This window comes from Furipterus horrens, unplaced genomic scaffold, assembly GCF_987537825.1.
Source record: "Furipterus horrens unplaced genomic scaffold, mFurHor1.1.pri manual_scaffold_11, whole genome shotgun sequence".
NCBI classification, from domain to species: Eukaryota; Metazoa; Chordata; class Mammalia; order Chiroptera; family Furipteridae; genus Furipterus; species Furipterus horrens.
Window position 1 is genome coordinate 77,478,333 of NW_028327181.1, and position 27,549 is coordinate 77,505,881.

Consider the following 27,549-nt stretch of genomic DNA (forward strand, 5'->3'; position numbering starts at 1 on the left):
GTGTGTGTGAATGCGCGCGCGCGAGCCAGCGCGGGTGTGTCACTGAGGGCGGGAACGCGCCCGGCGCGGGCACAGTTGTGTGGCCGGAATGTACAAAGGGCCGCCAGGGTTGGCGGGAGCGGAGAGGGGAGGGGGCACGGCGTCCGGCGCCCTCAAGCAGCACGATCTGGCGGCGAGCGGTGGGGCCGGTGTGAGGGTCACGCTCACGCTCCCCTCCTCTTTCCACCTGCTTCTCCTAACCCAAACTATCCTCTTGCCACTATAGAGACAAATATCGAAGGCCGCGACCGGCCTCGGGGAAGGGGGTGCACCTCCAGGTTTGGGGACTTCTCAGTCTCCAAGCCCTCGCGCCCCTTGGGATGGAGCATTCGGGGAGGGACGGGGCAAGGAGGCAAGGTGGGATGGTGGGACTTCAGGGGGGCACTCTTTAGCCAAGGTGACCTCCGAAAGCCACAGCCGCCTTATGCAGGGAGTCTGGACCCTGCTCCGCTTCTGCCCTGACGCTCTCCTAACTCCCACCCCTCCATGGACAGAGCTCAGTCACCGGGACCCAGTCCCCCGGCGCCCCCTGCTGGGCTGTCTCCGTGCCCCCAGCTCAGGTTGCTGCCCCTCCTGCAGGCATCTGCTGTAAACTGCAGGGACCTATACTAGTAGTAAGGTGTCTAAAATCATCTGTCAAGCCGGACGGACCCCAAAGGAGGGCGCTTCAGTTCCTGCCCCCTCTCACACTTCTCTTGGCGACGCCATTGCCTCCACCACCTTAGCCTGCAGAGGCCAGCACTGTCCCACCCCCACCTTACGACCTTACTCCTGCTTTGTCCTACCTGCGGAATCCACAAACTTCTCCAGCTGAGACCAGCAGTGACCCCTCCTCTTGTACTGGTTGCTTGCTCCCTCTCTCCCTCAGGTTTTCTGTCCTGCTTCTTCTTTCCCAAGCTTCTCTTCGGGAGGGGAAGGTGGGCTAAGTTCCCTGCCCCTTTTATTTATTCTCGATATCCTCAAAGCCAGCTTAGATGAGCAAGCAAGGGGCACTTGACATCTCTTCGCTATAGTCCACCAGGCAGAGTGGCAGGCAGGCCAGAGAGGCAGCAGAGGAGACCCCACCCCAAGAGGCCCAAATGACAAACCGGTTTCCCCACTTCCTGTTCTACCCAGTTGCAGCCTTAATCTAGGCTCTCCCACTTTCCTGCCCTCCCCAGGCCTGCCCCTGAGCCAGCCACATGCCTGTCTAGGGGCAAGTCCCTGATGCCCCTTAGAGATTAATCTCCTGCTGCAGTAATTTAGGTAGGAAGGCCAGTGCAAGAGGACAGGGCCCTTCCTAGCTCGTCAGACCACTCAGGAGGGCAGCCAAGAGCCGTTTCTTGGACACGCTGTTCGGGCACACGATCCCAGCAGTCAGCACCCTGACTTCTCCCCTCCTGGGCCAGCTGCCTCTCCCTCTGCCAACTGGACGGTGCCCATCTTTTGGCCTCTGAGTGCACAGTGGGCTCTTGTCCAGCTCTCTGCCTGGCTGCCTGCCCAGGAGGGGCATAGGAGGCAGCAGGCCCTTTATAAAGGAGGGTGGGCAAGGGGAAGGGTGGCTTCTCCTCAGCAGCATGGACACCGCCTCCCAAGCCTCTCAAATCCCCAAAGTTGGGGACTCTCACTGCTGCTCCTCAACATTCAAGCCTCCCACTCACCTACACAAGACTCTGTCCTTTGCCTGTCCTTCAGGTGCCCCCGCCCCATGGGACAAGGTCTCTTCCCTCCCCTACTTTGTGACCACTCAAGAGGAAGGGAACCAGCAGGTGATTGGCCCATATTCTCTCATTTAACCCTCTCAACAACCCTGCAGAAGTGGGCATTTTCAGCTTCATTTCAGAGATGAAGGTTGAGGCTTAGAGAAGGTATAGCCAATCTAAGAGCAGCAAAGCTGAGATTCAAGCCCAGATCTGCCTGACTCCCAAGCTCCCAGCCTCTTTTCTATCACTGCCACCATCTCCTGAGCCTTTGGGCTGCCAGAGGCAGGGACCAACTTCTGGCACATGTCTCGTGACCCTAGAGTGGGTGGGAGAGTTAAGGAATTGAGTATTATCCCCCGATGACAACTGGGAAGATGCTTGTCCTGTCACACGGAGATTTTTCTGTCCTTATGATAAATGCCAAGAAGCCACTTCCTCAGAGTCTGAGAGGGCGAGACTCCATGAATCAGCCCTTAGAGATTAGAAACAGTTCCAAAGGTGCCGGCAGGACAATACATTCATCTTTCCCTACTCTAACTTGACCTCCTGCATCATGAGAGCCCCCTTCATAGTAAGGCGCTTAAATCAGATTCAGGTAATACTTTTTTATGTACCTTACTTTGTAAAGACCATCCTTAACATTCATCCGCATGGCTGTGAGTTCACCTGACTCCTTTCTCTCCTCAACTACTTTGTCCACACTCACCCAACCCAGGACAGTGGCCTCCAAGTGTCCCAAGGAGGGGTGAGAACATACAGATCCTGAACAGGAACAAAGACCCCTGGCACCATCAACCCTTCATTGACCCCACCTGATCCATGCCTGACCCCACCCATGGAAGACAGATGGCTCCTCTCTGTCCCATCAGATCTCTGAAGCAGAGGCTCCTGGGGTAGGGAAAACGCTGATCAGGGCAAGAGCAGCACAGGTATGATTTTTCCAACTGAGAGACGAAAATTGCTCCTGTAAGCTGGCATGGTGCCCAGCACAACCAATGTGCCAGCTGCCTCCACCTGAGATGCCTCAGGTGCTACCCCGCCCCCACTCTCATTGTGCAACAGGTAACTTTCCCCAGCCCTCCTCCCCTGTGTCTGTGGCTTTGCTCTCTGTTGGGAGGGGGCAGCTGGCACTGCCCACCTTACCCTTCTTAGTCACTCCACCCAGTCTCCTGCTCCTGGGAGCCTACAGGAGGGAGGTTATGTGGGAGCACCCTTCAGGTGAGAACACTCCACCTTGCCTCTCCTTCCCCAAGGTGTGGTTAGAAAAGAGGTGGCACCTGGACAGACATCTGGACGGGAAGAAAGAGATGGGGACTGGGGTGGGCAGAGAGGGGCACATGGGCCTCTAGGGAAAGGCACAAGGAAAGGGTGATACAGAAATTATGTCTGGACACTCTGAACTGCTCCTTCTGCCACCTTAGAGCCTCCCATCACAGATCCTCAAGAAAGCTCCCTACCAGTAGGGCTATTGTCAGTCCAGCACATTTCATGAGCCCCTTTTGGACCATCCAAACTCCACCAAGAGCATCCTGAAGGCAGTGAGAGGACTGGGGTTTGGCCCTGCTCTGGGGAGAGAGTGGCTAGGGCAGTGACCTTGCCTTTGGGGTAGAAGTTGGGGGGTGCTGTGCTGAGGAGGACATGGGTGCTGCCCTTTGCTGCAGGCCCACCCTCTTCTGCTCCAGCCTAGTCTCCTCACTCTCACACACCCTCTCCCAACTCGTAGAAGAGGAGTAAATGGCACCAAGTTTCCAAAAACCCTCTTTCATCCCCAGTGGTCTCTCTCCTCCCCTGCTTGTTATTGCAGTGAATGCTAATCATACTCAATAATTGATGCCCTCATTAGCACATCAAACCCATTTTCTGATGAATGGAGAGAGAATGAGGAAGGCGGTGGTTCTCTGGGGTCCTGTCTGTAGCCAGCCCCTCCAAAGAAACTCATCCTGGTGCTTCTAGCTGGAGGGACGCAGGCAGAAGCACTTGCAGGGAGAAGCCTAGATGCCACCCACTGATTGGGAATTTTCTGAGCACAAGGCCCTGTCTTCCCTGTCACATGGCCAGCAAGGTACTCCATCTCCCACAAGACAGGGAGCACTGAGTTGCCCGCAGGGCAGGGCAGAGGTTGTTACGCTAAAGTAAGAATCAGAATCACTTAGATGGCCTGTTAAAATGGGCTGTCTGTTCCACCCCCAAAGTTTCTGATTCTGTAAGTTGGAGGAGAGGCTTGAGAATTTGCATTTCTAACAAATTCCCACGTGATGCTGCTGCTGCAGATGCTCAGAAACTACACTTTCAGAACCCATGGGGCAGGGACCATCTTCTCCTTGCTTTCCCAGCTTTAGGACTCTGCCTGCTAATGTGGTTCACTCAGCTGGAAAATCACTGCAGGGCCTGGCACACCGGGAATGTCCAGGGAAACCCTGTGGCACAAATGAATGTTCCTCTCCCCTCCTTTCCTCCAACTGCCACCAAAGCCACTTCCTGCACCAAAAGCATATAAACAGCTTGACACCTCCTTTCTCCCCAGACCTTGACCCATTGATCCTGATGGACAGAGATGACCAGAACAGGATCTTCTTGTCCCCAGCTGCTTGCCATCATGCTGGAGTGCTGCAGATACAAGTGGATCTCCTCTCCTGGAAGGAGAAGGAAATAAAGGTGAGGGAGAGACTTGCCCATACCCCACCTCATTTTGGGGATGACCTGCCAGGGACTAAGTGGGGAGTGGGGCTCATGGATACAGTCCATAAACACACAGGAAGCTCCCTCCCTCCTTCCTTCCCACTCAGTCCCCAAGGTGGAAGAATTGTCTTTGGTGAGTGAACTTTAGCCTTAGTGCTCTTGGGGGGTGGGGATAAAGAGACTGGAGCAAAACTGTAGAGATGGAAGGGGAGGGGAGGGAGGGCGGACAGAAATGGGAAGAAGAGAAAATAAGAGATGGGCAAAAACACAGGAGAAAAGGAAAGAACAGGGGAGGTAGAAAAGAGGGGGGGTGGTGGGAAGGAAGGAGGGAGGGAAGAAGAAAGGGGAGAAGGGGGGTGAGAGGCCCCAGAAAGGTAAAGAAAACAGAAGAAAGATGAGGAGAGAGGACTGGAGCAGAGAGGAAGCAGGGAAGGCAGTCGTATACAACCTTGAGAGAATATATTGTGAGCCACAGAGGCCCAGGTGGACCACAAGCCTGACTCCTGCAGGACTTCATCCAGCTTGGCTTTGAGGCTCTATATTTCACCACCTGATCCACATACCTGGTGAAAAGGGGAACACACACACACACACACACACACACACTACTACAGCCAGCAAGTGGGGAAACAGAGCAGATATCATCCAGACCTATTTTACCCATGCTAGCTAGCACCTGGTAACCATCTCCTTGCCTTCCAAGGTCACAGCAATCACCTGTTTAATAATGAAAGTAGATGGAACACTTCTCATACACTGCTGGTAGGAATGCGAAATGGTTCAGCAACTATGAGAAACAGTTTGGCAGTTCTCCAAAAAGTTAAACATAGTATTCAGAGGATGATGGATAAGCAATCTGTGATATATCTATACAATGAAATATTATTCATCCATATAAAGAAATGAAGTAGTAATACATGCTTAACATAGAAGAACCTCAAAAACATTACGTAAGCCTTCCAATCAAGATGGAGGCATAGGTAGGCATGCTTTGTCTCCTTGCACAACCATAAGAAGGATCACAACTAACCTCAAAACAAAAAACACCCAGAACTGCCAGAAAATCGAACTGTATGGAAGTCCGACAACCAAGGATTTAAAGAAGCTGTATTCATCCAGATGGGGATCACATGGCCCGGAATGTACACAAACTCATGCACTCTGGGAACTACCACCAGGACAGCAGCTGGAAGGGCACCAGTCGCATACAAGAAATGGGTGGAAATAGGGTGAGTGCCAGGCAAGCCTCCAGAAGTTCAGGCAGGAGCAGCATAGTCCCCTCTCTGACACTTCCCCCCACCCCCCACCCATACACTCGGAGCCACAAAGTGGTGAAGCGGGTTGCCCCACCCTGGCGAACACTTAAGGCTCCACCCCATGCAACTTAACAGGTCTGCTAAAACAGGGAGTCTAAGTGGCTCTACCTAGTACACAGAAACACATACAGGGACACTGCCAAATTGAGGAGACAAAGAATTATGGCCCAAATGAAGGAATAGAACAGAACCCAAGAAAAAGAGCTAAGTGAAGCAGAGGTAGCCAACCTATCAGATGCGGAGTTCAAAACACTGGTGATCAGAATGCTCAAAGATCTCATTGAATATGGCAAAAGCATAAGGGAAGAAATGAAGGCTACACTAAATGAAATAAAGAAAAATTCACAGGCCCTGGCTGGTGTGGCTCAATGGAATGACCGCTGGCCTGCAAACCAAAAGGTTGCCAGTTGATTCCTGGTCAGGGCACATGCATGGATTGTGGGCCAGGTCACCAGTTGGGGGCATTCAAGAGGCAACCGATTGATGTATCTCTCACACATCGATGTTTCTTTCCCTCTCTTTCTCCATCTTTTCCCTCTCTCTAACAGTTAATAAATAAATTTTTTAAAAGAAGAAAAGAATAACCCACAGGAAACCAACAGTGAAGGGAACAAAGCTGGGATTCAAATCAGTGATTTGAAACATAAGGAAGAAATAAACATTCAACCAGAACAAAATGAAGAAACAAGAATTCAAAAAAATGAAGAGAATTTAAGAAGACTCTGGGACATTTCCAAAAGTGCCAATGTCCAAATCATAGGGATACAAGAAAGAGAAGAGGAAGAGCAAGAAATTGAAAGCTTATATGAGAAAATAATGAAGGAAAACTTCCCTAATTTGGTGAAAGAAATAGACATTCAAGTCCAGGAACCACAGAGTGTCCCAAACAAGTTGGACCCAAAGAGGACCACACCAAGACAGGTCATTAATTAAAATACCAAAGGTTAAAGATAAAGAGAGAATCTTAAAAGCAGCAAGAGAAAGGCAGAGAGTTGCCAAAAAGGGATTCCCATAAGACTATGGGAATCTGATTTCTCAAAACAAACTTTGCAGGTTAGAAGGGACTGGCAAGAAGTATTCAAAGTAATGAAAAGCAAGGACCTATAACCAAGACTACTCTATTCATCAAAGCTATCATTTAGAATGGAAGGGCAGATAAAGGTAAAGTTAAAGGAGTTCATCATCAGTAAGCCCTTGTTATATAAAATGTTAAAGGAACTTATTTAAGAAAAAAGATCAAAACTATGAACATTAAAATGACAACAAATTCACAACTATTAACAACCAAATCTAAAAAACCAAAAGCAAACTAAGCAAACAACTAGAACAGGAACAGAATCATAGATATGGAGATCATTTAGAGAGTTATCAGCTGGGAGGTGGTGTGAGAAAATGCTCACAATAAAAACTAGGACATAGGACTTGAGCAGCAAAGCAAGGTGTTTATTCACGAGTCTGCAGAGTCGGGCACACCCTCAGCCAGGAGAAGGTGCGCTCCAAGTAGACAAAGAAAACTGGTTTTATAGTAATGCGATTAGCTCCCCTTTCCCTCTCCTTTTCCCATTTCCCCTTTGTCTGGTGATGACTATCTTTCCCCCTTCACGATGCCCCTTTTGTGATTTGTAAATATGCTAATGCCGTCAACTACCTTCTCAGCGATCCTCTAATTACATTGGCCCTTGAGACCCTCTAATTATATTTGCCCTTTGTTACTAATGGTTTTCTACTGCTTTGGGAGTCACTATTTCCTTGTTTCTTACAGTGGGGAGGGAGAGAATGGGGGAAAAGTCACAGGGAATAAGAAGCATAATTGGTAGGTACAAAATAGACAGGGAAATGTTAAGAATATAAAGGAAATGGAAAAACCAAAGAACTTATATGCACAACCCATGGGCATGAACTAAGGAGGGGATTGCTGGAGGGAAGGGAAGTACTGAGCGGAGAGGGGCAAAGGGAAAAAACTGGGACAACCGTAATAATATAATCAATGAAATATACTTTAAAAAACATTATGTAAGTGAAAGAAGCCAGACTCAAAGGGTCATATGTTGTATGATTCCGTTTATATGAAATATTCCAAATAGGTAAATCCACAAAGAATTGTCTGGATGGGAGGGGAAATGGGGAGCAACTGCTTCATGCTATGAGATATCCTTTTGGGGTGATGAAAATGTTTTGGAACTAGATAGAGTTGGTGGTTGCACAACAGGGTGAATGCACTAAATGCCAGCGAGTTGTTCACTTTAATTCTATGTAATGTGAATTTCACCTCAATTTTTAAAAGTAACAATGAGTGCTACCTTCAGCAGCACACAGACTGAAACTGGAACAACACAGAGAAGATTAGCCTGGCCCTGCACGAGGATAACACACAAATTCGTGAAGCATTCCATATTTTTAAAAAATTAAAATATTAAAAAATTTAAAGTAATAATGAAAGTAGGAGTTTCCTAGGGAGTTCATCAAGTCAACGGCAGATTTCAGAGTCTACCTCCTTTGGAAACAGGAGCTTGTGCCTACATGAGTCATGGCCTTTCCTCATGCCCTGGGACACCAGCATCTGCACTGAAGGCTGGGAAGATGTTCACTGAACCCCAGGATGCAGTTTTCTGGATCTACACCGCACCCCTGCAGCCTCCTCCTCTGCCGGCCTTCCACCCCAAGGGAGGCTCCCTTTCCGGTTTCTGCTTCCCAAGCAGGCAGCGGATGTGTGATCTAGCACTAAGGAGCTCACCTCCCCATCTTCAGCTAATGTCCTGCAGTCTGCCCCAGGGCCAGGCCCTCCCTTCCTTGATCTTCCTCCAAACACAGTTTTTAAAAGCCCTCTGGTTTTTCTTCCCATAGATTACTTTTATCGCCCCCTAAGTGGACCCCCTGCTCTCTGGAATCTCTTACTTCCCACAATCCCCTCTCCATGTGTTAGGCCCTGGGCTGTCTCCCAAGAGAAATCAGACACATTTGCTGCTCCCCACTGCTCTAAAGCCCCACTAGATCCTTCCACTCAAAAACCACTCCCTACAATAGGCGATGTGTCTTTTGGGGACCCTGAACCCTTTGTAGTCCTGACAAAAACTTTGCACCCTCTCCCTAGACAAATGAATATACATGATCAACTACAAGGAATCTGTGGGACCCCCTGACTTCTGCAGCCTATCTCAGAACCCCTAGGGCAGGGCTATTCAAAGTACAGAAAGTCACTTTCCCCACCACTGCCTCTGTCCCCAGCCAGCCAGGTCCAGTCCCGGTAGCATCTGCCATTCCCAGGTTCTGGGGTCTTTCAGGCTTGCTCCTGTGTTCATGAGCATTTTCTTTGTGTACTCTTACCCAGAGAGAAGTGTAAAACACACACCTCACAATATGAACTGGAGATTGTTCTGCCTCAGCATATAGAAAAGTACTTGTTGGTGGGTATTTAGACTTCCCAGGGCAAGGGATAGCCTGGTAGTTAATTTACTTCACACAATGTGAGCATATCTGTAGAATAAATTCCTAGAAGTGAAATAGCTGGATTAAGGGTATCTGAATAAGTGTTTGAAATACGAACCATTATTTCAGTTTTTGCCCTGATTAGTGAATCAATAGCAAACTATTTTCCCCAATTTGGCTGGTTATTTCCCCATGGTGTGCCAGCTGAGGCAGAGGTTGCCCACCTCTCCTTACCCCTAGAAAAATAAAAAATTGGGTAAGGAACCTGAAAGAAGGAATGAGCCAGTTTCATTAGTTAGAAAAATGGCCCAAAGATCCTGCCCACCTTAGGAAAAAGGGAAGGAGGGGATGTTTTGCCTGAAAAGGGAGAAACTAAAATAATGATCACCTCATGTTAAGGAGACAAGCCAGAGAACACCCAAGGTTTCAATGCCAGCAAGAGAGACTGAAGTTAGCTCCAGGTGAACTTCCTGCTAGTGCAGGAGGGATGATGAAGGCCTGATACTGGGGAAGGACTGTGGGTGATGGCCTACTCAGAGATCATTAAACGAGGATTAAAGGTGGAGGACCTGCCAAGCCTGCTGGGAGCAGAGAACTGGATTAATAAGGCAGGGCCCAGAGCTGTATAATCGTCAAAGTAATCCCATAATCAAGCCTTTGAAGAGGGCAAGCAAGATTATGAGCAGCCCATTTTGCTGATGAGAAAACTGCAGCCCAGAGAAGTTAAGGAACTTGGCCAACGCTTCACAGCTGAACCAGGATTTGACCCCAAGCCTTCAGCCCCAGGTCCAGTGAGGTGACCTCCAATGCCCTGCCTCCTGGGACTGGAACTTCCCAAGATAAGACCAAGGTCTCCATCTTTGGTTCCACCACCACCTTCCCCAGGCCCTCTGCACCCCACTCCTCCCCACCAGCACCCCATCCACAGCGCCAGAACAGGGTGGAGACTGCTGGGAGGGGCTGCAACTCCCTCTTCTGTCTAACAACTGAACGGAAGGAAGAAGGAGGTGGGAACAGGTCCCAAACTCCCATCTCACTTGTCCCCACCCGTCTCAGTCTCAGACTTTCTCGTGATAGGAAAGTAGGCCAGTTTGGAATATGTCACGGATATTTTCGACATCCCCATCTGTACTATAGCTCCACGTACCGCCAAGTGGAGTGGAGCCAGAGCCTTCCTGCTGGATGAGGGGCACACCTGCTACCTCTGGGGCTCAGAGCCCAGACAGAGGCTGGGGACATGTACTGGGGACCCTGGATGGCACCGGGCAAGTGTCCGGCAGCCTGGGCAAGGCAGGACAGGAGATCAGCAGTGTCTGTCCTCTTCCCAGAGGAGCAGGAGCAGAACAGCTATGACCTGTGGACACCATTCCAGCCCCCACTCACCTGGGCTGGAACACTAAGGAACAAGCAATTAGTCCTGTGGGGAAAGGGGTCTGGAAAAGCTTTATGGAACAGGTGACTGACATTTGAGGTGAGGCTTGAATGGGAAGCAGGACTTTGCTGGGTGAAGAAGATGGGGAAGGGCGTTCCCAGCCAAGAGATGTGCTTTGGGTATGTTGCAACCAGTGTGCCCAGCAGGGTGGAGGGCTGACAAGGGAAGGGCAGCAGAGAGACACGGCAAGGTCAGGCTAGCATCGGCGAAGGAGCTGTTAATGGTGAATGCCCTGCTACAAAGCCTGGGGTGCAAGGGCCTATGGAGGCTAAGGGCCATGATTCAGAAAGAACATGGAGCAGTGGGCAGGCAGGAGTCACCCTGGGAGGGGCAGGTGTGAGGGGGAGTCCTCTTGGAGCCACCAGCCACCCTGACCACATTTGCGGGCAGGGGCACTTCTTGTGGCTGGGGGAGGGTAGACCAAGAGGAGAAATGAATTCCTTGCAGAGGTGTTAGAGACTTGCCTGCTTAAAGGGCCCAAGGTCCAGTTGGTGGTCGCATATGAAGAGACTCTGCTGGAAAGGCTGGTGAGGGCGACAAGGGGACACTGTTTATTAAGCACCCGCTGTGAGTATTTTATACCACGGCCTCACCAAATCCTTACAACAAGCCCAAGAAGTAGGTACGCTTTTCCCCTTTTCATCGTTGTGGAAAGTGAAGTTTCAGTACTAAAGAAGTAAAGGGACAAGTAGGCCCCTTCCCTAAGGTCACACAGCTTGTTAAGTCAGATAAGAACTCCAGTCTGTCTGTCCCAGGATCCATCCCCTTCATCTCTCACCAACTCCCAGATAAGAGCCAAGGCTCCATTCCAAAGAAATGACTCCCCAGCTATCACCCCTCTCTCACCTTCTCCACTCTGGATCAGGCCTCCAGGGCCCCACACCAACCCATGAGACAACCAGTCTCAGGTGAGAAAATTGAGGCTCAGAGAAGTTAAGTGACTTGCCTGAGGACATAAAGCTAATTGGCCTGGAAGGAGGATTCAGATCCCTTCTCGCACCTCATCACTCTGCCTCATTCTTCCTGAGCACTTAGCCTCTTTGTTCCCATCTCCTCTTCTGTAAAATGGAGCTGGGAGGATTAATGAGAAGGTGCCCAGACATAAGTCACTTGGCACAGTGCCTGACATTCATCTGACAGTTAATAAATATATATTTTTAATGTTTTTTTTAAATATTTCATTTGTTTACTTTTTAGGGAGAGGGGAAGAGAAAAAGAAAGGTAGAGAAACATTAGTGTATGAGAGACACATGGTTGGTTGCCTCTCGCACACTCCCAACTGGGGACCTGGCCTGCAACCCAGGCATGTGTCCTGAATGGGAATCAAACCAGTGACCTTTCTGTTCACAGGCTGGCATTCAATCCACTGAGCCACACCAGCCAGGGCACAAGTATTTACAGTACAGTATTCCCTCACTTATCGCGGATATTACGTTCTAGACGCCCCCGCGATAGGTGAAAATCCGCGAAGTAGGAACCTTACATTTATTTTAGTATTTATATATATTTTAAGGCTTTATAAACCCCTCCCACACACTTATAAGCTGTTCCCAGTCCCTTATTAACCTTTCCCACTCCCTTATTAACCTTTTCCATACTTTTATAAATACTACTTATGTTCTTAAACATATTCTACACTCTTAAACTTACGTAACTTTAACAACATACGTATACAATACCGCAAAATCCTGCTATACAGCAAAAAATTCGTGATAAATAATTAAGTATAATATTTTTTAAAATCCCACGATACAATGAGGCCACAATAAGTGAACAGCGATATAGAAAGGGACTACTGTATTGAGCACCTAGTAGAAACAGGAGCCTCTTCTGAATGTTGGGAGCTAACAGAAAACCGAAACCAGCCCCTGGTCTCCCAAACTGGAGACTAAGATAAATATTGAGAGGGGAATGGGTCATGAATGGGTCATAGGCCCAGAGAAAGCACTCAAAAATTGCTCCCATGAAGTCCTACCTACTGACTGTGGGAGCCTGGGAGAGCCACTCTGGTGTTCCCTCCTTCTAGATCTATAAAACAGGAAGAACACAGAGAGGAGATGCTTTGCCCAGGAAAGCTGAACATATGTTCTGTCACTGCCAGCCTCCCAGGTGAGCAGTCCTGCTCCAACCCTGTGAGATCAGCAAGGACCCTTCCTGCCCCCCACCCCACCCCCCATGTCTGGCCCAGGCCACACCAGTGGCCTGGAGTTGCTGATGACAGGCACATACATGCTTCACTTCCTGCCCCTTTTCTCCCAAGCCACCTGCAGTCTCTGCTCTTTGTCCTGTTACAGACTGCTGGCTGACCAGCCTCCTGTCCAGGTCCAGCCCTGGATCTGATGCAAGAATATTGGAGACTGTAAGAGCCTAGGGTTCAGGGAATGCCTTCTAGGCCCAGATGAGACCCAAAGAGTGGAACTCCAGCTTTTTCACTTTGAAGGGGTGGGCAGATTCAGCCTGAGTCAGGGGAGGAATAGTCTCTGGCCAAAATCAAGGAGCTTCTGAGAGAGGGACAGCGAGTCAGAGTCTAGCCTAAGGAATACAAAAGCGTCATAGTTGGGGCCATTCTTAAGCACTTAGGGCATTATTTTATTTAATTTACTCTTTGGTGTGTATGCAAATCCCATCCTAGAGCTGATAAAACTGAGGCTCAGAAAAGCAAAGTGACTTGACCAAGAAATCTAAAGACCCTGCAGTTGTCTACCTCTGGGCACTGGCCACACTTGGCCCTTCAGTCCCTGGGCTCTGGGCTGTGGCCAGGGGCTGACTTCCAATCCCAGTGTAACCTGAAGTAGGGGAGCTGGGACCCAAAAACTGGGAAGAAAGAGTCTTACACTTTCCCTGGGTCATTGTTTCCCTGTCACCCCTTCTCGGGGCAGTGACCTACTCTACCTCACCCCAATTTCAGTGTCTGAAAGTGGGGCCAGGGTCAGGAAATGGAGCAGGACCTTCCCAGCTCCCTACTGCTGCAACCAGAACATCACTCTTTCACGTTCTTGCCAAAGCCCCTGCTCCATTCACCTGTGCCACCCTCTGTCCCGGCTCATTAGTGTAGTCCATTGCCTTCCTGGCACTGCCTCTCATTTGTTGAAGCCTTTTGGCATCCTGATTCCTAGTGCAGCCTGGGTAATTCTAAAGTCCCAGCTCTCTGCTCTACAACCTTCACATGTCTAATTACTTTTTCCTCTGCCCACATCCTTGCTTCCATCCCAGATATTGTCACCACCTGTACATGTTCCCATTTTCTTCTTTGACCTCACCTCTGCTCCTTTTGTTGAATTTGTCCTCAGTCCACTATCCTTCAGTCCCCTTGAAACGCTTTCTCCATCCATCAGCTCCCTTCTGTCTTCATGCTCTTCCTTTGCAGTCCAGAGTCTGTGCTTTATCAGATCATCTTAATGTTCTACCCTCTGTTTTTTGCCTTGCAAAACTTTAACACTGGATTTCTGATGCAAGGAAGTCACCTTAGCACATATGTTAACCACTCCATCTTCAAAAATCTCTTTGAAATGACAGAGAAAAAATATACTGGAGTTTTAAAGCAGACTAAGTTGTATTGATGGCAAAACCCAAAAGAGAAGAGAAATCCATGTCCCCATAGAAGCAACCACTACAAGTGAATTTTCCTAAAAGAACCTTAGATTTCCTTGGTGACATCAGGAACAAGGCAAGGATATCACCCTCATCATCCTTCTTCAACATTGTACTGGAGATTCTAGCCAGTGTACCAAAGCAAGGAGAAAAGGGCATTCAGAATTGAAAACAAGAAGTAAAACTGTCTTTATTTACAGGTATCATGGATTTCTATGTAGAAAATGATGGAATATTAGAAAATAGTTAGAACTGCTAGGTGAGTTTAGCAAGATTGTAAGGTATTAGACCAATCTGCAAAGTCAATTATATTTTTTATATATTAACAATGAATAAATAGAAATTGAAATTTAAAAATAATACCAGGTACAGTAGCATAAAAACATATGAACTACTAAGGGCTAAGTCTGACAAAGTATATACGAGACTGTTCAATGGAAACTACAAAACACTGCTTAGAGAAATTAAAGAAGACTCAATAAATTTGGAGATGTTCCATGCTCTTAGGTCAGAAGACTCAATGCTGTTCAGATGTCAATTCTCTCCAAATTGATCTTTAAATTCAACACAAGTCAAATTCCCAGCAGCGTTTTTTGTTTGTTTGTTTGGAAATTAAAAAGCTGATTCTGAAATTCTTATGGAAATTCAGTAGACTTAGAACAGCCAAAACAACTCTGAAAGAGAAGGGGGATGCAGGGCCCTTCCCCCTGGCTGGCAGTGGGAGGCTGCGCCATGCCTGGACTTACTGTAAAGATGGGAACCAGCAGGCATTCATCAGGGCTCTGGCAGCCTTCCTCAAAGTGTCAGGGAAGCCACAAGTCCCTGAATGGGTGGACACCATCAAGCTGGCCAAGCATAAAGGGCTTGCTCCCTACAATGATAACTGGTTCTACACCTGAACTGATTGCACAGCCTGGCACTGCGCCTCCCATGACCAAGATGTATGGGGGACATAAGAGAGACAGCGTCACATTCAACCACTTCAGTTAAGCCTCCGAGAGCATGGCCCACGGAGTCCTCCAAGTTCTGGAAGGGCTGAAAATTGTGGACAAGGACCAAAATGGGGGTTGCATCACCTCAGGGACAGAAAGATCTGGACAGAATTGTCAGACAGGTGGCAAGTGCCAATGAGAAGCATTAGAACAAATGCTAGATTAATAAATTGCCTCATTCAGAGAGAGAGAGGGAGAGGGAGAGGGAGGGAGGGAAAAAAAGAGAAAAGAAAAGAAAAGGAAAGAAGAGGGAGCAAGGGAGGAAGGAAGGAAGGAGGAAAGGAAGGAAGGAAGGAAGGAAGGAAGGAAGGAAGGAAGGAAGGAAGGAAGGAAGGAAAGCCAAGTTGAGGATTTACACTACTTAACTTCAAGATTAATAGAAAAATACAGCAATAAAGACAGAGTCTGTTGGCAAGTAGAGCAAGGGAAGAGAACAGAAAGTATATAAATAGATCCACATGTATATAGTTAATTGATTTTCAACAAAGATGTAAAGTCAGTCTAGTGAGAAAAAGGTAGACTTTTCAAAAAATACCTTGAAATAAATAGACATCCATATACATAATAAAATACCATATAAAAATTAACTCAAAGCTGTGGCTCAGTGGACTGAGCATCGGCCTGTGAACTAAGTGTCAGGGCACATCACTAAGTTGCACATCAGGTCCCCAGTTGGGGGCGCGAGTAAGAGGCAACCACACAGTGATGTTTCTCTCCCTCTCTTTCTTCTTTCCCCTCTCTCTAAAAATAAATAAACAAACAAATAAATAAATTATTATTTTTAAAATTAACTTAAGGTGGATCCTAGACCTAAACATAAACCTAAAAATATAAAATTTCTAGAAGAAAACAGGAGAAAATCTTTGTGACCTTGGGTTAAGCAAAGATTTCTTAGATACAACACCTTAAAAGAAAAAAATTGAAAAAGTGGAATTCATCAAAATTAAGGATTTTTGCTATTTGAAAGACAATTAAAGGAACAAAAAGATAAGCCACCAACTGGGAAAGAGTATTTGCAAAGCACATATGTGGTAAAGGACTTTTATCCAGAATATATTTAAAAAACATTCAAAACTCAATAATAAGAAAACAGATAACCCAATTTTTAAAATGAGCAAAAGATTTGAACAGACACTTCAACAAAGAAGATATACAGATGGCAAACAAGCATATGGGAAGATACTCATTATCAGTCATTGGGGAAATGCAAATTAAAACCACAATTAGGTATAACTATTAGAAGAGTGAACTTTTCTTTTTAATGACAGTAGCAAGTGTTAGTGAGAATGTGGAACAAGTGGAACTCACACACTGCTACTGGAAATGTAAAATAGTACAACCACTTTGGAAATCAGTTTGCAAATGTCTTTAAATGTTATACAGACAGCTACCCTTTAACCAGCAACTCCCCTCACAAGTTATTATTTACCCAAGAGAAATGAAAGCGTATAACCATACAAAAATTTGTATATGTAAATATTTATAGCAGCTTTATTTGTAATAGCCAAGACCTAAAAACCCAAATGTCCTTCAACAGTGAATAAATAAACAAATTATAACATATTCATACAATGGAATACTACTTAATGATAAAAATCAATGAATGGCTGATACACACAGTATAGCTGAGTCTCAAAATGATTATATTAAATGAAGGAAGGCAGACAGAAAAGAGTATACAGAGGCAATGAATTAAAATTGACATTTGAGGAGTGAAGGTTGGCTGGGTAATGCATATGAAGTGAGATTATTTTGAACTAGTCAATAAAGACTTGAATTAAAAAAATTTTTTATTGTTATTTTATTACAGTTGTCCCAATTTTTCCCCCTTTGCCTTCCTCCACCCAGCCCCCCGCCCTGCTCCCACCCTGTTGTCCATGTCTGTAGGTCATTCATACATGTTCCTTGACTAGGACTTGAAGTTTTTAAAGACAATTTTACATGTTCTATGTTTGTGAACAAGCATCTTCTGTATTGGTATCATAAAGTTATGATTGGTATCATAAAGTTGAATCTAGAAATGGCCAGGAGGGACAGTCTTTTTGTTACTAACTTCAGCATTATTGATTTGTTTTCAGCAAACTACATTTATTACATTACATTAATATTTGAAAATTGAAAAAAAAGTAAAAGTATACACTGTAAGATTTCCTCTACATATATATAGTATCTATTAACAATGCAAACTTATCCTTAGCAAAAGATAACAACACATTGGTTGTTGCCTAGAGGGGAGGAAGTGGAGAGGAGCAGGAGCAAGAGATGAAAAAAGGACACAAGGAGGCCTTGGGGGGGTGACAGAGAGGTTCATTACTTGGCATAGTGATGGTTTCACGGCATATTCATATGTGAAAACCTTTCAAATTGTACAGTTTAAATGTGTGTAGTTTATGTCTTGTCAATTAGTCAATAAAGCTATACAAAGGTAAACAAAAAGAAGCAATAATTAAATAAAACAAAAGAGTTAATGTGAAAAGAGAAATGAGATATAGATATTGGCAAAAAGAGCAAAATCATCACTACATGAAGATCATATTATTATCTACTTAGAAAAGTCAAAGATTTAACTGAAGCCTTATAGATCTTATCAGCAAGTTTAATAAAATGGCCAGTTAAAATAAAAATATAGATTAATCAATAGCTTTCCTTTTTAGCAACAAAATCCACTTTTAAAATGTTAGAAAAATTATTTAATTCATAATAGCAATTAAAGCTCTGAAATACATAGGAACAGAATCATAGGTATGGGGATCATTTGGAGGGTTATCAGCTGGGAGCGTGGAGGGGGACAAATGGGGAAATGGTGCAGGGGTTAAGAAGCACAAAATAGACAGGGGGAAGTTAAGAATAATATAGGAAAGGGTGAAGCCAAAGAACTTATATGCATGACCCATGGACATGAACTAAGTGGGGTGGGATTGCTGGAGGGAATGGCGGTACTGGGCAGAGGAAAGCAAAGAAGAAAAAAATTGAAACTACTGTAACAACATAATCAATAAAATATACTTAAAAAAAGATTTGTGCAGAGTATGGAGAAGGTGCTGTGACTGATCAAATGTGTCAAAAGTGGTTTGCGAGGTTTTGTGCTGAAGAGTTCTCGCCGGATGCTGCTTCATGATCAGGTAGACTGGTTGAAGTGGAGAGCAATCAAACTGAAGTTGAGAACAATCAACATTCTGCCACACAGGAGACAGCCAACATACTCAAAGTATCCAAATCAAGAGTTGAAAATCATATACGCCAGCTTGGTTATGCTAATTGTTTGGTGTTTGGGTTCCACATAAGTTAACCAAAATAAATCTCCTTGACCATATTTCTGCATGAAATTCTTTACTTTAATGTAATAAAAATGTTCCATTGTGACAGGCGGTGACAAATTGACACTTTACAATAATGTGGAGCAGAAGAGAGATTGTGGGGCAAGTGAAGTGAACCACCACCAACCACACCAAAGGCCAGTCTTCATCCAAAAAGGGTGACATTATGTATATGGTGGGATTGGAAGAGAGTCCTCTATTATAAGTTTCTTTCAGAAAACCAAATTACTAATTTCAGCAAGTACTGGTCCCCATTAGACCAACTGAAAGCAGCACTTGAGCAACTGAAAGCAGTACTTTTCTGTTGACTAATGCAGAATTAGTCAACAGAAAACACATAATCTTCCATCAGGATAATACAAGACCACGTGTTTCTTTGATGACCAGACAAAAATTGTTCCTTCAACCAAATCTTCACACTGCAATCAGAGACCTTTGCCAGTGGGAATACTGAGCAGGCAGGAAACAAATAGAATATGGGAGATTCAAACCTAACTATATTAGTATTCACATGAAATGTAAGTAGGCTAAATGCTCCAGTTAAAAGAAAAAGATGTCAGACTTTATTAAATCATCCAATTATATATTGTTTACAAGAGACACGTATTAAATAGAACACAAAAAGTTAAAATTAAAGGATGAAAAAAGATACAATGCAAGCACTAACCAAAATAAAGGTGGTGTGGTTATATTAGAAAAAATAAACTTTATGTCAAAAAGTATTACTAAAAACAAAGAGAGACATTCTATGATGATACAAGGGTTAATCCAATAGGAATACATAACAGTTCTAAGTTTATATGCATTTAATAATATAACCTCAAAATATAAAAAGCAAAAACTGACAGAATTAAAGGAGAAGTAGATGTATCTCCAATCACAGTTGAATATATTTTTAAAGATTTCATTTATTTATTTTTAGAGAGAGTGGAAAAGAGGAGAAAAAGAGGGAGAGAAACATGATGTGTGAGAAAAACAGCGATTGGTTGCCTCTCTCATGTTCCCAGGGGGGGTCTGGGGACCTGGCCCGCAACCCCTTAGTTCACAGGCTGGCACTCAACTCACTGAGCCACACCAACCAGGGCTGATTCTAAAATTTATGTGAAAATGCAGAGGAACTAGATTATCCAAAAAACCTTGAAAAAGAGCAAAGTGGAAAGACATACACTACCAGATAGCAAGACTTTTTCTAAAAGATATATGTATATATATTTATAAATATATAAACTACTCTTGTATAAGGATAGGCAAATAGACCACTGGTGCAGAACAGAGTTCAGTAACAGACCTATACACATACCATCACCTGATTTACAATAAAGCCTCAATTCAGAGGGGAAATAATGGTGCTTTTCAATAAATAATGCTAGAATAATTGGATATCCACATAGAAGAAAAATGGAATTGTGGCTCTTATCTCAAACATGCCCCAAAATTAATTTGAGATAGCTCATAGATTTAAGTGTGAAAAATAAAAACAAAGCTTCTAGAAAAAGTCATGCAAGGATATTTTCATGGTCTTTGGGTAGACAAAGATTTCTTAATCCAGACGCAATAAGCACCAGACGCAAGGTAAAAGATTGATATCTTTGACTCGTTAAAATTAAAAACCTCTTCATCAAAAGATGCCATAAAGTTGAAAAGCAAATTGTAAAATACATAAACAACTACTACAAATGAATAAAAATAGTTCAGAAATCCAATTTAAAAAAATAAGCAAAACACTTGAACACACTTTCCTTTAGAGAGTATCCAACTATCCAACAAATACATATGAAAAAGTGTGCAAATCACTAGGGATCAAGAAAATGCAAATAACAACCACAATGAGATACCAATGCACATCTACAAGTATGGCTAAAATTTTTAAAACAGAACATTTATGATGGGAATATAAATTGGTATAGTCAGTCCAAAAAACTCCTATGAAAGATAGGAGTTTCTATGAAAGATAAACATAGCCTACCTTACAATCTAGCAACTCCACCCCTAGGTACATACACAAGAAATATGAATGTTCATTTCATAGAAAAAAAATGCCCCACCAAAAACTGGAATAAACCAGATGTTCATCAAGAGTAGAATGGATAAATTATTATGTTATAGTAATACAATGGAATTCTGTACAATAATGAAAATTAATGAAATACTGCTACTGTGACAATATGAATGAATCTCTCAGACATAATGTTGAGTGAAAGAAACCAGATACAAAAGACTATGGACCGTATAATTCCATTAATATGAAGTTCAATAATAAGCAAAAAAAAAAAAAAGACAAAACAAATCTATGGTGATAAAGTCAGAAACATTGGTTACCTGTGTGGAGGGGCATGGGGCAACCTCCTGGACTAGAAATATTCTATATCTTAATCTGGGAGTGGTTACACCATATAACTATGGAAAAATGCACCAAGCTGTAAATTTGTGTACTTTATAGTATGCATGTTATACATTCATTAAAAAGTTTTTTAAAATAATCAGAGGATACTATTAATTACTATATGTTAATAAATCTGCAAATTTAGAAGTGGGAAAATTCTTTTAAAACCACAACTAACCAAAACTGACCCAAGAGTAAATTAAAAATCTGACTAGTGCCATATCCATTAAGAAAATTGAATCAAGCCCTGGCTGCTGTGGCTCAGTGGATTGAGCGTCAGCCTGCGAACCAAATGTTGCTGGTTCGATTCCCAGTCAGGGCACATGACTAGGTTGCACCTCAGGTCCCCAGCTGGGGGCGCGAATGAGAGGCAACCACACAATGATGTTTCTCTCCCTCTCTTTCTCCTTTCCCCTCTCTCTAAAAATAAACAAAACAAACAAACAAGTAATTTTAAAAAGAAAGAAAATTGAATCAGTAATTGAAAGCCTATTTACAAAGAAAACTCCAGACCCAAATGGCTTCACTAGTAAATTCTTCCAAATATTTAAGAATGAGATACAAAACTTATACAATAAACTCTCCTCAATTCATTGTATGAGGCCATTATAACCTTGATATTGAAACACGATAAGGATAATACAAAGAAAAGAGAATTATAAGTCAGTCTCTGTCATGAACAAAACATGGAAAAAATCTAAACAAAACATTAGCAAATCTAGTGCAATAATATGTATTTTAAAAAATGACTACCAAGTTGGGTTTATTCCAGGAATGCAAAATTGATTTAACATTAGAAAATCAAACAGTGTTATTCATCTCTTTACCAGAATAAAGCACAAAGCCCATATGATTATTTCAATAGATGCAGAAGAAGAATTTGAAAAAATTTGACAGCAATTCCTAACTTTTAAAAAACAACCCTGACTGGTGTGGCTCAATGGACTGAGTGCCGACCTGCAAACAAAATGGTCACTGGTTTGATTCCCAGTCAGGACACTTACCTTGGTTATGGGGTGGGTCCCCGGCTGGGGGATGTGTGAGAGGCAACCACACATTGATGTTTCTTTCCCTCTCTTTCTTCCTCCTTTCCCCTCCCTCTGAAAATAAATGAAATCTTGAAAAACAAAGAAAACTCTTAGCTAAGCAAGAAGAGAAGAAAATTTCCTTAATTGAGTAAATTCTAAAATATTGAAAGCTTTCCTCTGAGACAGAAAACAAGACAAGGATGTCTCTATCCCCACTATTTAACACTGTGCCAGAAGTTCTAGTCAATGTAATAAAGCAAGAAAATTATGTAACAGGTACAGGATTTAAAAAGGAAGACATTATCATCATTATTCACAAGTAATATAACAGTGTACATTGAAAAATGTACTCTATATAATAGTTATATATAGTTAAGTATAGTTAATAGTTATATATTATATGATATAAATATAGTTAATAGTTTTGGTCAAGTCTTCTATACGCTTACTGATTTTCTATCCACTTCTTTTGTCACTTACTGAGAGAGGGGAGTTAAAAATCTCTGACTATACCTGTAAATATGTCTGTTTTTCCTTGCAGTTCTTAGTTTTTGCTTTATGTATTTTGATGCTTTGTTATTAGGTGAATAGACCTTCAGAATTATGTCCTCTTTGAAATGACCCATTGTCATGAAATGATCCTCTTTACCCTTTGTAATAGTCTTTGCTCTGAAATCCCTTTTGTCTACTTTGGAGAAGGGAAGGAGAAAGAGAGGTAAAGGAACATTGATCAGTTGCCCCTCACATGCACCCAGCCAGGGACCTGACCTGCAGCCTAGGCATGTGCCCTGACAGTGAATCCAATGGGTAACTTTTCATCTCGTGGGAGACGAGGCCCAAACCACTGAGCAACACCAGTCAGGGCTATTTTGTCTGATGTTAATAGAACCCTTTTGACCAGTGTTAGCATGACATAACCTATATTAATGTAACCACTCTAGCACTCTTTTGATCTGTATTAACATGGTATATCTTTTTCCTTTTAACTACTTGTATCTTTATTGTTAAAGTGGGCTTCATGTTGGATTTAAGCCAAGGGTCATCTCTGAGGTGGAGGCCCAGCCCTGATGGCATGAGCTCTGTGAAAGGGGAAGACTGGTGCATCCTAGGACATTCTCGGCAGCCCTTCTTCGGGGGCAACTAGCACAGCACTGATGCTGCAGTAAACATTTTTGGTGATGTGACCGAAATTCAGCTTGGCAGCAATTTAAGGACTACGTGAGACTGCTAGTGTTTGGCCTTGTTTTTCCTGCCAGGCAGCAGCTCTCACCCCCGGGGGTGATCTTGAACCAGGGACTATCTGGGGACATTTTTGGTTGTTAGGACCAGGAGAGGGTGCAACTGGGATCTAGTGGATCAAGAGCAACGGCTGCTATTGAACATCCTACAATCCACAGGAGAGTACCAGACAGAATGATCCAGCCCAAAATGTCAACAGAGCCAAGGTCAAGCTCTCAGTCCTGGTCCAGCAAAATGCAGCCATATCAGTTCATGAGAACTTTAGACTTTAAATGGGCTTACATTTAGTGTACTTTTTTTATTTAAAGGAAAAACAAATACATGATTTTAAAAAAGAAATAAAGAAAATAATTGGACTTCTTGCAAATGGCATATAGCTGGGTCTTCCCTTTTTATCTGCCTTCTTAAAAAGATTTTATTTATTTATTTTTAGAAAGAGGGGAAAGGAGAGAGAAAGAGAGGGAGAGAAACGTCGATGTGTGGGAGATACATCCATCAGTTGCCTCTCTCACACCCCCAACTTGGGACCTGGCAGCAACCCAGGTGTGTGCCGGCGTCCTTTTGGTTTGCAGGCCACTGAGCCACACCAGCCAGGACTTTATCTTCCAGTTCAAAAAAACTTTTTATTGTTGACACTATTACAGATGTACCCCATTTTCCCCACCTTTGCCCACCTCCACCCAGCACCCGCCCCCCCCCCTTCTCCTGGCCTTCACCACATTCTTGTCTGTGTCCATGGGTCATGTACACAAGTTCTTTAGCTAATCCCTTCACCTTCTTTCATCCAGTTCCCCCACCCCTTCCCCCCTGACATTTGTCAGTCTTTCCCATGTATCCATGCCTCTGGTTCTATTTTGTTCATTGGTTTATTTTGTTCATTAAATTCCACATATCTGCCATTTAATTGGGTTGCCTAGACCATGTGGGTTGATTGTGATTATCTATATGATCGAGTTTAAATCTAGCATCTCGGTTGCACAACTGTATAGATTTACTAAAACTCGGGTAGACCACTGGGCTCTGAATTACCCCTCCTGTGCTGTGGCCTAGAAACTCCCTCCAGGCTGTAAGCTGGGCAGCTGCAGCACACAGGGCTTTGTTTCTCTGCTCTCAGGGAGCGTTGCCCTGTGCTGCCTGGTTTCTGATATCTGAACCCCATCATTTCATATATTTTGTCTGTTTTTTCACTTGTTTCAGATGGGGTGGTAAATGCATTCCGTTATTCCATCTTGGACAAAGCAGAAGTTCAGATCATTCATTTTGGAGATTCATGTCCCTCAAGTCTGATATTTTCTTGTATTAATTTTTTTTCAATTTCCTGCCCTCTTCATTGCTGTCTTCTATTTCTAGGACTCCTCTTAGTCGAATAGTGTACCTACTGAACTAATCCACCTACATATTCTATACTTTTTTCCCGCACATTTCTCTTCTGGGTAGACTCTTAGGAGAATTTGAACTGAGGGACACACTCACCCCAGGCAACTCCGGGCATTTACTGAGCATGGTTGGGTGCGGGTGGGGGGCAGTGCGGACATTTCAGTCCAGCAGGCTCCTCTAGTGGACAAGCTTTGCTCTGAAACTGGCTGAGACCCTCCTGGCACTCACCACAGTCTGACTCTTCCTACCTGACCCTCCTTCCTTCCCCTCTTCTTTCTCACTTATGGGTCGTACATCTTAGTCTGAAGACTCTCCATGTCTACTCCTGTACCCTCTTCTCTTTACTCTTCACAAGCATTACCCCCCAATAAATCTCAGGCTCTCCTACTTCATTTGGTGTCTGTTTCCCAGAGGACTGGAACTGATGCAGGAGTTTTCTTCATTTGTCAGGTGATCCTTGCTCAGCCATTTGCATTTAAGGGAAAAGCATTAAAAAGCAGACTGGGAAGTTCCATAGGCATGAGTGAGGCTTTTTTACTGGTGGATTTTGCTTTTTAGTCATCGGGCAAAGAGCCAGCTGTTTCACTGGACACCCTCCAAATGTTAATACATGGAATTTTTCTTTGGAGCCTTTCAGTTTCTCCAGGTAAGAAACTTCTCGTCTCCTGCCTGGAGTAGTTAGGAATCTTGTTTCTGCCTTTCTGTGCAGGGCAACGGTGGAGGGGTTAACTATTCTTCTACTCCACACCTCACCTCTGCCCCTCTGCCTCTCTGGTGCCTCCAAATCCCTTTCCCTCTGTTATTGTCTGTCTTCCTCTGTCCTGGTAGCTAAGTCTATGACTCTTCCCCAATCCACTTCCAATCTTCTAAAACATTGCTGAACTCCTTTAGCCGCTGAAATATCATTTTCTTTGTCCTTGTGGATTTATGCCTTTCTTCTTTCTTTACTAACATTTTAGTGGGATCTTAAAAGAAAAAGGAGATGCAATTCATCACAATTAAATAGAAGCCCCCATATCTGACTTACATTGACCCACGGCCATCCCAGCTGCTTTGTGGAGAGTGGATTGTGGACAGGCAAGAGTCAGAGCAAGACAGTCCAGAGGCCACTGCCATAGCACAGGTGAGCAGGGAGGGTGGCTCGGACTGGGATGGTGGCAGTGGAAATAGGTAGGGCAAGTCATATTAGGCAATGGTTTTTAAGTATAACCACAAATTATTTGATATTCCTCCCTTCAAAACATGGAACTTAATTTTCCTCCCCCTGAATGCAGGCTGGGCTTCATGACTTATTTCTAACAAACAGAATACGTACAACAGAAGTAACAGTGTGTGACTCTCAACCCAAGATCAGAAAAGGCATTGCAGCTTCCTCTTGGCTCACTCTCTGTCTCTGTCTCTGTCTCTTAGATTATTCACTCCAGGGGAAGCCAGCTGCCATATTATGAGGACCCTCAAGAGCTCTATGATGCCCACATGGCAAGGAATTTAGGCTTCCTGCCAACCACCAGCACTAACTTAACAGGCATGTGAATGCGGCCCCTTGGAAGCAGATCCTCCAGCCCAGGCCAGACTTTTAAATGACTGCACCCTCGCTGACATCCTGACTGCAACCTAATGAGAGACGCTGAGCCCAGTCAACTCACTTCTGAATTCCTGACCCAGAGAAGCATGTATCAGTGAGATAACCAATGCTCATTGTTTTAAAACACTAAGTTTTGGGAGTAATATGTTATGCAGCAATAGATAACCAATACAGAGGGTGAGGGAGAGAGGAATCAAAGACTTACATAGATTTTGGATTTAAGCAACTGGGTAAATCACAGTACCATTTACTGAAGTAGGGAAGCCAGGGAGAGGAAAAGGATTTGAAATCACAAGGTTAATTTTAAGATGCCTTATAGACATCCAAGCAGAGAGAGAGAGCATGTACGTGTTGTTATAAGTTTCCAAGCTGGAGAATAATGGCATGGGTTTAGTGGTGAAAGCCATGGGTGCCCAAGAAAAAAAAGATGAGTGGTCTTGTTTCCAAGCCCTGGGGCCCTTCAAACTTTAGAGGTAGAACAGAGAAGGAATCAGACTAAGGAGTGGCCAGCAAGGTGGGGGGAAAACCGGAAGATAGTGGCAACTCAAAGGCAAGAAAAGAGAGCTTCAAAAAGGAAAGAGAGAGCAGCTAAGAGACTGACAGCAGAGCTAGAAGTTCTGCCCTGGTGACAGCTAATTCAGAAAAACCATGCGCGATAGTGAGCTCACAGTTACCATTTCTTGAGTGCCTACCAAATTGCCTGGCACTTGAATAGATTTTCTAGTTGACTCATCGCAGTAATTTCATGAGGTAAATATCATTACCCCCATTTCACAGATGAGGCGACTGAGGGCCAGAGAGATTAAATAAATTGCTCAAGATTGTGTAGTGTGTGGAATGGCAGAGGCCATGCTGACACCTAAGTGTGTGAGACACCAAAGGCCTTGATCTTGACCACAAGGATTGGGCAGAATGCAAGGGGCATGCCTTTTTTTTTTTTTTTTTTTTTTTCTGTTTTTCTTCTATTCCTTTTTTTTGCATCTGTCCATGAAGAGGTTTCATAAGTTTTTTGTTGGCCCTGGGGAACCTGACTAAGCAAATGTGGACCCAACAGGTGGGTGTTCCCCCAGAGAGTGAGCCAAGAAAGGGGAGAGAGGCAGAGGTGGAAAAGGCAGGGGAGGGGAAATCTGTGCCTTCAACTTTAAAGGAGCAAGATGCAAATTATATTCAAAGAAACATGCAAATGATGTGCAAATTGATTTGTGAACGAGCATCTGTTATTTTTGGTCAACAGCTCAGGCACTGTTAGGGGAGCCCTCCTCAGCTCTCTTCCAGGGTTGCCCAGGGTCAGGATCCTTTGCAGGGTCTATTAAGTAACCTGGAGAAGTAGCATGTGCCTTCCCCCAAGGCAAACCAGTCTCTGGACAGGAAGTAGAGTGCTGCCTACCATGTCCAGGTGAGTCATTTAATCACACATTTGTCTGGCAAATATTTGTAAAGTAACTAGAGGCAAATGAAGCAGA

The 27,549-nt window shown here is 44.2% G+C and overlaps 1 non-coding gene and 1 pseudogene across 1 annotated transcript; both read left to right on the plus strand.

Moving 5' to 3' along the window:
- Positions 1-8,009: 8,009 nt before the first annotated feature.
- LOC149998346 (U6 spliceosomal RNA) lies at positions 8,010-8,115 on the plus strand. The gene has a single exon (XR_016507384.1). It is a non-coding gene; the product is annotated as a U6 spliceosomal RNA (small nuclear RNA).
- Positions 8,116-14,897: 6,782 nt separating this feature from the next.
- Positions 14,898-15,306, plus strand: LOC149998347 (small ribosomal subunit protein eS19 pseudogene; annotated as a pseudogene).
- The last annotated feature ends 12,243 nt before the right edge of the window (positions 15,307-27,549 follow it).